This window comes from Solenopsis invicta, chromosome 5 (assembly GCF_016802725.1).
Source record: "Solenopsis invicta isolate M01_SB chromosome 5, UNIL_Sinv_3.0, whole genome shotgun sequence".
Classification (NCBI taxonomy): Eukaryota; Metazoa; Arthropoda; class Insecta; order Hymenoptera; family Formicidae; genus Solenopsis; species Solenopsis invicta.
Window position 1 is genome coordinate 13,713,422 of NC_052668.1, and position 10,936 is coordinate 13,724,357.

A 10,936-nucleotide genomic window follows, 5' to 3' on the forward strand; every position below is an offset into this window, starting at 1 on the left:
ATTACAGCGTATCAATTGTAAATTGTTAATCCTGAGTCATTAGCAATACTCGTATCTTTGCACACATATAGAATTACGGGCATTTAATGCGTACACTCTCACGTTCGTCGGTACACACATTCGTGTGTTGTGCACGAGAAAGCGAAGAGAAAAGGGCAGATCTGGAGGGTAGTGATATCTGCGAGACGGCTGGCTGGCCAGCCACCCCCGAAGCCCGTATAACACTGATAACGGGCGGCCGACTATTATAAACCCTCGGTTTTCGGTCTTGAAAATATCCCTGGAGGATACTTCCCCGTATACTCCATTTAATTTTAAAATTTTCTATAGGAATAATCGTCTTTTTTTTCCTGCCAACTTATTTATTTACATTTACTTACGGAAATGATATTTAAATTATTTAGAATCCAAACGAAAAGAAAAGCCTATGAGAATAAATTGAATTATTAAATTTTTCGTTTCTTATCTTTTTCCTTATTCCCTGCTAATTAATTGTGAACATATGCTTTTTCTATAATATTTGGAATTAGTATCGTTAAGCGTCATATTAAGTAATTCACGTTGAATAATAGTTGAAGACCAAAAATACGTAATATATTTTTTTTTATATACGATATAAAACAGTCGCACTAATAGCTGAATTTGAACCTAAAAGGTGTCGTAACGTTATTATCAACCGCGTTGGTGTGCGAGGGAAATTTGCTCCGTCCATTAACGTTAGTTTACGCAAGACCGTGGTTTCTTTACGACTACCCTGCACACGTCGATAGCGCAATCCTACATCCCGAAGAAAAAAAATTCCCAACATCCCCGGACTTTACGATCCTCAACATGTCGTATAAGCGTGCCATAGCTCGGCCACGACGCACGTCGCGAGGGTAAGTTAAGGGTGGAGCAGGCATTCGTGCATCCACTGCTGGGTGCAGTCGGTGGTACGCAGACGAACACGTAGCTAAAGGAATTATTACTTTGACGATATATAATGCTCATTATTTTATAACGGGCAATTATCGCTCTAATTTCAAGAATTACAGAACTATTATTAAAAAAGAAAGTACTATTATTTTTATAATCATAATTATTAAGTCATTTACGAAATAAGATAGTATGAACAACTATAGCTTTGAACAAAAATGGAACTTTTAATGTTAATAAACTACCAACGGTCTGGAATCGTGTCATGGATAACAAGGGAAACTACTGAATTATAACACTTCAAAGAATCATAATATTATTTTTTGTTATACCAGAAATACCGAAAATTAAAAGTCCTACCTTATTTCATAAATGGCCTAATACATACTGGTACTGATCGTCGATAGCGTAACACATCACGGATCGGCGTTTCCACCGCGACTTGGCGGCTTTCATCCGACACGACGAATCGTTATCGCGAAGACCGAGCAACGACGACGACGAGGACGCCGTCGCTTCGAAGTTTATACCGGATCACCGTAGGTTAATAATGGATTTTCAACTCGTCCTTACCTTTACGAGACTCTTACATGATCATTGCGCCTACCTACTGTATATATACATGCGGGATAAGGCGAATGTGCGCACGAATCGGTATGATTTGAAATCGTTATGCCGCTTTTTGCCATTAAGTTTCCCTAAATGCGCGCTCCGATCCGACACGCGCGATCTGGGTGGTAGCGACAGGTATATGTAGTATGAACAGGTATCGATCGCGCATACCTTGGACATTGTCGATTGGACCTAGTCTTAACCCTTCTCCCATAGCTAATGCAATTTTAAGATAACATGCATTGTATTTTTGTTTATATCAGTTTGCAAAATTGCTACAAAAAATAATGACGTACGATATTTGTAAAAGTGTAAACAAAGAAATAAAAATATATAAAGTATTATAATAAAGTGTCTATACACACAAATGCTTGGATACGTTTTCTCCCTTCTTTTTAGAAGAAGCATAATTTGAGCTAATTAAGTTCTACGGGTTGCTGCAAATTAAATTAGAATTTAATACCTAATATTAATTTCCCCGGAATAAACTAATTCAAGTATGCTTCTCGCAATATTTAAATGTATTAAAACAATATTAAACAAATGTTATCCAAATCGTTGTTTAAATATGATTTGTATTGGCATAATTTGCATAATTCGCTATTTCGGTATGAGAAATAAAACTGAAATTTGAGACAACTTTGCGTGTCTGAAAAATCTTCCACGAGCGGATCGTTCAGCTTCTGCAAGCTGACTACACCGTATATTCGTAATGGAACCCGTGTAGGTTATATGTGACATGTACCAACACGCGTTCAAGTGCACGTAGAAATCTGTCCTACTACTCGTCTCGATGGGCGGAGCACGTAGTAAAGACTTTGCATACTCAATGAACATCCGAGGTGGAGGCGGCAGTTTGCATACGGTTGCGGTGGTGCAGCCTCTCTATTGGTCCAGAAACATCTCGCTGCATCTCCCTACCGCCGCCAGCACGCTATCTTTTTCTCCCACTACTTCGCCCCTTCTCCCGCTTATCTCGTTCAGCGTCTTGGTCCAGCGCGTTCGCGGCTTCGGCGTACGAGTAGCGATAGATTGGATCCGATATCTGACACGAAATATTTCGCATAACGATCAACTGCCACAAAATATATAAATTTACATTACAACTACGGGCGCTCTGAATCAAATTTTATTAACGTACTGAATATTTAAATATTTTTTAACGTATTGAATATTTTTTACTCTCGTGAATTTTTACATCAAATGCATAAGGGTGAAAATTATATATATATGTGAATTTATTTTACATATATAATTACCATTGACTTTTATATTAAGTCCTTACATACTGACAAGAAAAATCCCAGAAGTGTTCATTGAGTTTTTCGATGCTGTAATTCTTTTTATGATTCTTGAGGCTAAAAAATAAACGTGTTGCAGTGTTCAATACGCGGCTTTATTTTCAAATTATAAATTTTTGAAAATCAAAAAAATATTGGATGATCGCTCCGGCGAATCGGATTCGCATTCAAGTTTCGGCAATTTTCCTTTTTTTCTTTAATATGTGTTCTGTTGTGTTTGCTACTTTTTCAAACAATTTGAATATCGATGTCATAATCTTTGTAATAACAGTTAATGCATACAAGATAGTGACGTTTCTTGCAGATCGGTATTTTATTGTCATTACTGTGCCGATATTTCAGTTAAATGGAAAATTTAGTGTTCTTCAATAAATCATGAAATTCTTGTAATATAAACAAGAATTGAGTGGAAAACAAAACAATCGTCCAATTTTTCAAATTTACAAAAAATCATAACTTGTAAATAAAGCAGTATATTAATAAATGTCGCGATTTATTTTTAGCCTCAAGAATTACCTCTGAGGTTCCCCTTATGCGCCTCCAAATTCTAATAAACTTTTTGCACATGCCTTACGGTCTCCAATATTTCTTACATGAAAAAAAGTGGATTAACGTTTTAAATGCATTGATAACTGCAGTGTGATATCCGTTCAATAAATCGTTTATAAATCGAGTAATTGTTCAAATCGCGATGTGCTCGTGACCATCGCTGAGAGACGGCAGATAACATGTCATCGAAACGAGCCGACCGAGAGAAGAAGGCGGGATACCGGGATAAATACGAAATCGATGATAAACTGGCCAGTCCGTCGAGGCGGGCTCGAGGTAGGGGTAGAACGACACCTCCTTAGAGTCGGAATAGCCCTGTATATACAACGACCTATCGTGGCTCGTACGGGTTCTCAAGCGACTTTTTGTTTCCCACGGTTCTGGATCTCATCGCTGTCGCGCAGCTTCTACATTCCACGGGACAAGTGCACTATGTGCGTGCAACTACGTAGCACAATCTAAGCAAGTGAAATGGGCTCGAATCGTCCCGAAATATCGCACGTCGGATTATCTTCAAATCAACGCGATTTAGATTAATGCATTTTGCTGCGTCTAACGCAAATGCTATTTCAAGAAATAGCCAGGAAATATATGTTAAATTAACGTAGAGTCATATTAAAACTATCTAAAGTCTTGTCTATTTTAAAAATAACACTATTTTCTGGTAATAAAGTTAAGAAAGATTAATTTTAAAGCATAATAAGTGAATTATTTCTCTCTTTATTAAGATAATTTAACAAGCGCATAAGTGGATCATGTAATGAAGATAAACAACGGGTCACCGCCAAAATTGATTTATTAATTAGTTAAAAGAGCTATTTGCAATAGCGTTTGTCAAAATGATCAACAGCTAATTACGTTGGTATGTCTTCTCAATAATTACCCAACCTCAATTGCTCTAACCAACTCCAGTATGATTGCGTAACTTTTAAATACCTTTTCAGCAAAAAAAGAATCTAGGTAGATCGTAAATCACTTTATCATCTAAGCTTCAGTCCGATCATTTTTGATCGTTGTTATAATTCAGTTACTTAGTGCTAGTAATTATTATCATTTCTTTTCCACCGATTATGCAGTGCATTACATCGTTATGAATCACGTTCTAAGTAATACATATTTTATTATTTTGAGTCTAGAATTTGCTAAACAACATTCTGATGAAAATAATCGTTCAAGTCCCAATTAAAAATATTGATTATTAACAAAGTTATTCAATAAAATGAAAATCGGTGCCATATTACCCTCTTCTCCTCTATTAATTCTCAGCTTTTTATATTTTATATTTTATATTAATCCCATCAGCATCACATTTGCATTTATTTTTATTGTAATCCTTTTCTACTGCAATCTCTAAATATCTTATCTCTCCGATTGGAAGTAAAATTACCCGTATAGTTTTGCTTGATCGAAACATTCAAGCAGGTCAATGACCCTTTACCTTATACATCGTAATTCATTAAAACTGAAACGACTGAATGAAAACATAATAGGGAAGAGTAGGAAGGGACACAAATGTAAGATGAAAAAGAATAGAATTGTATAGAAGAAACACAAGCAAGCCGCTGATGCGACGGTGGGGGACTGCCGAGCGAAAAAAGGATCCGGCTCTGGGGTCCCTCGTTTTACAATTAGGAGGATCCACGAGCGCCCAGTCGCCTCTTCTCCGCGGCCTACGGGACATATTAAATAATTTATAATTGTTTTGTCCGGCTCGGTGATACATGTCGACGAGTCGTTTACACAGTGAGATACAGCGCAACTTTTTGCGGATGCGTCCCGGGAGCGTACTGACAATGATAGATCGTTCGATCTGCGATTATGAAGTCGCGGATACCTTATGGTGCCCTTCGTGTTATCACACATTATCGGTCCGCTTCTAACGACTGCGGTTTGCGACATCGTGTTTAGTAATTAGCATTAAAGTTTCTTTTTGATCAATTCTAATTAATCGCGCGCGTTGATCAGTGAATCTTTCGTGAAATGAGAAGCATGCAGAAATTCGCTTTTAGTAAAAGAAATCAACTCGTATTTTTATCCTCTGTCTTTCTCCTTTTTCATCCTTTTAGCACACATCTTTATTGAAAGATCTTCGCAAGACGACGCATCGATGTGAACATTCTCGCGGTAATCACGAGGATGCATAGCTCGTTAGATGCATTCTCGTCTTGTTAACATGGTATGGCGTAACTGCTGTCGGATTTGACGCAATACGTTCACTTCTGAAGGACCAGAAGATGCAATAAAACGATCGCGATCAAACGCGAAAGCTTTGAATCTAACAACGCTTGAGTAAAAAAGCAAAGAGTTTGATTTATCAATCTGCCTCAGTGACGAATGCGATCTATTCCTCCAAAAATTAGTCAAAAAGCATTGTTATAATCGTGTAGCAATTTCATGTTCAAACATGTTACACAAATAACAAAAGCATACATTAATTTGACAATAACTTTTTATTGACAATTTCTGTGAATGATACTCACGTCCTTCCGATATATTCGCAGAATCTAAGGAAGGATTTCTTGCCGGCTATGCGCGGATGGTACAAAGGATCCCAAGATCGAACGCCATACAAATTCAAAGTGCTTCTGGCGCGAGCGCATCTCTCTCCTTTTTCCGCCCCGCGTCACGACATCGATCTATTTATTTGCCCGTCGTGTACGGGATTCGTCGGTAGGTGAGAGACCAACTAAAATTCCAGCGGCGTGTCGGTCCATACATATCGATGAGAGACGAACGCTGTTTAAGTAGCGATCGAAGCGTCGCGTCGGTGTCGCTCGTACAAGTTAAAGGACGTGTCCGGGGAGAATAGCGGGCAAGAAGGACCGATTTCTTCGCGCAAGAAGGACGGCGGGGATCGCGGCAGTCTTCTGCGTCAAGGATGACGTATGGCCCGGCTATCAGCCGCGCCTCTCCCTACCGCAACACTTGCCGAACCGGCGCGAACGGTGTCGTTCCTAAATTTTGCTGTATAATCTGAGATTTTGTACTCACATCAAAACTATCGGGACAAACTTTATCTCATACTTGTAAATTTGATACTTAAAGATCTATGAATAGAGGAGAGTTGTCAAATGCGTATCACTTAAGCTATTTTTTATTATATTTCGCATTTGGTGCTATTTCGAATGCAAATCAAGGTTTGAAATTGTAACTTGATGTTTCAGTCTATTATTACATGTTGAACTTTTAATAATAACAAATTAATTTGTTATAAAATTTTCTGTAAAAAATTGCAAAAGATGTGATTTAGAAATCTGGTGAATCTGGTCGCTTAAAGCGTATCCATGGTCTCTTAAAAATATTAAATTAAAGCAATTAAAAATATAAGAAGCCATTAACTAATATTTATTTTATTAATAATTTATTAAAAAGGCAGATCAAATATTCAATAATTAATAAATAATAATAATGAAAATGTAAAACATCAAAATAAAACTGACTTGGATTTATTTTTGTAATTGACATATTCTTATAATTCATAGCAAATCCTAATTTTATTATTATCATTTATCAATCTTGCATTAGTATCATTTTTTTACAGTAAAGTTTGTGGTGGAACAAATTAGGAAACTTAAAAGAATTTATAAAAATATTGACTTGATTTTTATAATAACTTTAAATATTGTATGTGTATACAATGAATGTAAAATATTCTACAACAAGCCTTCTGTAAGCCTGTATAAAAATGTAACAATTTAAAATAAAATTGCATAATTACGTTATAACTATATATTAAAAGTTGAAAAATTTACATCAGATGTACCTGATTTTCTAAAATGCTGATAGCGAGCACAAAACAAAACGAAATTTGTTCAATTTTTGTCTATATTATATATTTCTTATGTTTGTCACTAAATATTGCTTATATAAAATAAAAATATAAAATATTGAAAAAATATGCTTTAGAAGATCGGTACGTATTCAGCAACTTTCCCCTAATCTCGTATCAATATTAATCAGATTGAATCAATGCATCTGCAAATACAAATATAGAGATTGACCAAAATTCCAAGCACAAATTGGATTCACATGCATTATTATTAGCCGGAGAAAAATGCATACGCACATACGTGTACATTCACATACAGATGTAATATCACCGCGGCCGATACGACGGGCGAGATCCTTGGTAGCGGATCGTAAAATTATGCAGCAGCCGACGTCGGCGGACAGAGGGGACACCTGACAACCCGTTTAACCTCGTAGTCGCCTCTTATTTATGATAAAAAGAGGAAGAACCAACACAGTATGGCGCATCCGCGGATTATTAAAGATGGCGACTGAACGTCGCGCGTACTCGCCGCATTTCTTGCCAGATTTTAACGGCAATATACACCGTGTTTGATTACATCTCTTACTCTTTCGCAATCGATTGCTTTCTATTGTAAAAACAGACGAAAAAAGGAAACAAATTAAAGAAAAAAAAACCGATTTAAAATTGAAGATAATGTCTAAATATTTAACGTTAAAATATCTAGATGCATGATAGAGCATCAGAGCCAATTTACTTTAAACGCGCGCATCATTTTTGCTGCACGTCATTCTTGTCGTTCAGGAACTGGCATATCACTCGGATGTCTAGCGTTGTCATCCAGCGGACAAGATACTCGAGTAAAGAGAGAAGGAGAGAAAGAGAGAGAAAGGGGACGTAAGCGAACGAAGAGGGGGTGGCATTCGGTCGCTCTCGTGCCTGGCGTGCCTGCTGACGTCTCGTCGACTTGAAACGCATGCACGTCCGACGTCCGACGTCCAATGTATATAATTTATGAAGTATCTGCATTCTCCGCAAGGATAAATCAAGTCGCCACCCCGGCAGAATCCGCGGGCATTTCAGATGACCGATGATTCGCGCATCGCTCATACGCGAATATCGCCGGTAATGTCGGTTACGAAGACGATTATGTTAATCCCGTGATATAAAATAGGACGACATCAATTGACTAAACTAAATCGTCGTTTGAATCGTTACTTACTTAAAAGATAAATTTTAGAGAGGGATCTCTAACTTTCCACACAGCAAGGGACTAAAATAACTCCAAAATAACTCATTAATATGAATTAAATTCTCGATCGTTTCACTCTTCGTCGATTCGTCAAAGCAAAAGAGTCCTCGTCTCAGCTTTGGCATGACGAGCCGACGCAATGGCGGCCACTATAATTGAGCTACAAATTCCGCGGTGATCAACTGGTCGCGCCGCGTCTCATACGAAATCAGCCCGTTTCAGGTCGATGGCGGATAACAATCGCGACGACGGACTGCCATCGAGATACCCCGGACGATTCAAACGCACCGCCGTCCCGGCATTCTCGAGGGGCAAAAACACAACTCGTGCGTGCTCACGTACGAGCATGCAACGCCGCGCAACAAGGTGCACCTGATATGTATTCATACTCTCGATGTCGTTCGAGAAGTCGAGGATTCGCTCGTAAGGAAAAATTGGAAAGATTGAACGAGTTGCTCGATTGCGGTATATGTCAACTACATTCTTTTTAACATGAAATTGATGGTCTCGTTATAAAAATAATTGCACCAAATAATATAAATAATTCAGTAAAATCTGACTAAGGATTCACAGAATTAACACATATTGTGAAAACTTGATCTTATTAACTTTCTCAAGGGATCATCCTACTGTAACAGCGGAAAAAGAGGTTATTTTTATGATTTTTTTCGCGGAAAGTAATAAGTTGTATAAACTATTATCATTATATATTATATCGTTATATACTGTATAAACTATATCATTATAAAAAAAGTACATACATTGAAGAGAATATAAAAATAATTAAATAATATTAATATTTGTAGCCTTTGATAAAGTGCCCCTCCGAAAAAAAAAAATCGTGGGTGCACGGCATCTCAACGCGATCTCTGAAATCAAAAACTCTTTTTTTTATTTCAAGTATATGAGTGTAATTTTAATTAAGCAAGATTTTTTGAAACAGTAATTTTTAACAAAATAGCATCGTTTAGAAAAAAATGTTATTATTTAACGAGAAAAATGGTCACTTTTTAAGTTATTCTTTAAAAACTAATCTAATTTAAAAAATCCTACGCTCAACTGAAAACAATTTTGTTATATAACGTTTTGTCTAAAAATCAAGTCATTCGAATAAAAAATAAGATATGTGGGCATCCAGCTATGAAAATGTAACTTCCAGAAAAACGCGTTTGAGGCTATAAAATCACACATTTATTAAATTTTCGATCTGAATTTCAACATAATATTTTAAGGGCATATTTTTAAAGATTCCAAAATTGTAAAAATAAAAAAAATTAATTTTTTGAATTCACGGGATTACTTTTATTAATTTAAAGGATCATTCCACCGTAGGATCACGGTGGAATGATCCTGTAAGTTAATAAAAATACATTTATATAGTTAAATAATAAATTGAAATTACTAAATGACAAAAAGTGTCATTTATATGACAATCTTTAAATAATTCTCTTTATCACTACTCCTACTTTCTTTGTCACAACGCCCAGATTGGAGTTACGGCAAATCGCAAATGACCTCCGTCATGCACCAGTTAATCGTCCCCGCGCGACGAATCGTTGACAACGAGTGGAATCAGCCAGCGGCGGATGAAAATCAGCTGCGTTTCAGATGCGAGAGAAAAGAGAGGGCCTTTGACAGCGCGCCGACTTGATAAAGCGGAAAGGTAACGGCCGCGAGGATCGCAAAACGCATACGCGCTACGCCCCGATACGGCCATTTCTGCCGCGACTGAATCGAGGAGCGCCAATGGAAAATACCAAGCATAGCGACGAATCCGACGACTACAACGACGACGACGAAGCCGTCGACGGCCGTGAGCGGGATTATAACCGCCGCTGCACCTCGTCGCGTCTCAGGATGCAAGCGGCTCGTTGCAGCCGCGCTCCCCTGGCTGGCCGGCCCAGCAGCAGCCTGGACCGACCGGCCAGCCATGAGTGAGTTGAGTTGATACGATTGTTTTTACGGGCGCGCCCAATGCGCAAGAAACTGTCCTTCGGCAGTGACGCTCACTGGCCGCCTTCACCATTTAAATTTGCTGAGACGGATCACCTTTTTCCGCCGCGAAAAGTACGATCAAATGACAGATGATAAATTTGAGATTACCCCCTACGCGAATTTTAAAAATAATCTATACGCTACTCGTTTGTGATTTAAAAGGATAATTTGAATTTTTTACGTATGCATTTTTACAGTACGGATGCTTAGAACCTCTCGCGTTTGTTAAGAAGAGACAACTTCTATGATTTATATTATTAATTTGAATAATAAGAGAAAATTAATTAAAGTAAGTTAAGAAGAAAATTCTTTTGCTCGCTCATATAGAAATAAAGTGAGCATTTTGTCCCAAATAAAAATGAGGTATTTTGGAAAACGTAATTATGGGAAAAATAAATTTTTAGACGCGTTTCTACTCTCCGCAGAAGCAATTATGCGAACCACTGGGGGCGAGTTGGCGGGAACGCAGCTGCTGTTCTGCCGGTGGATGTCTTTGAGTGCTTCGTTGCCTTCTTGAATTGCATTCACATATTTATGCGCGCTATGTAATGTTCCCATACT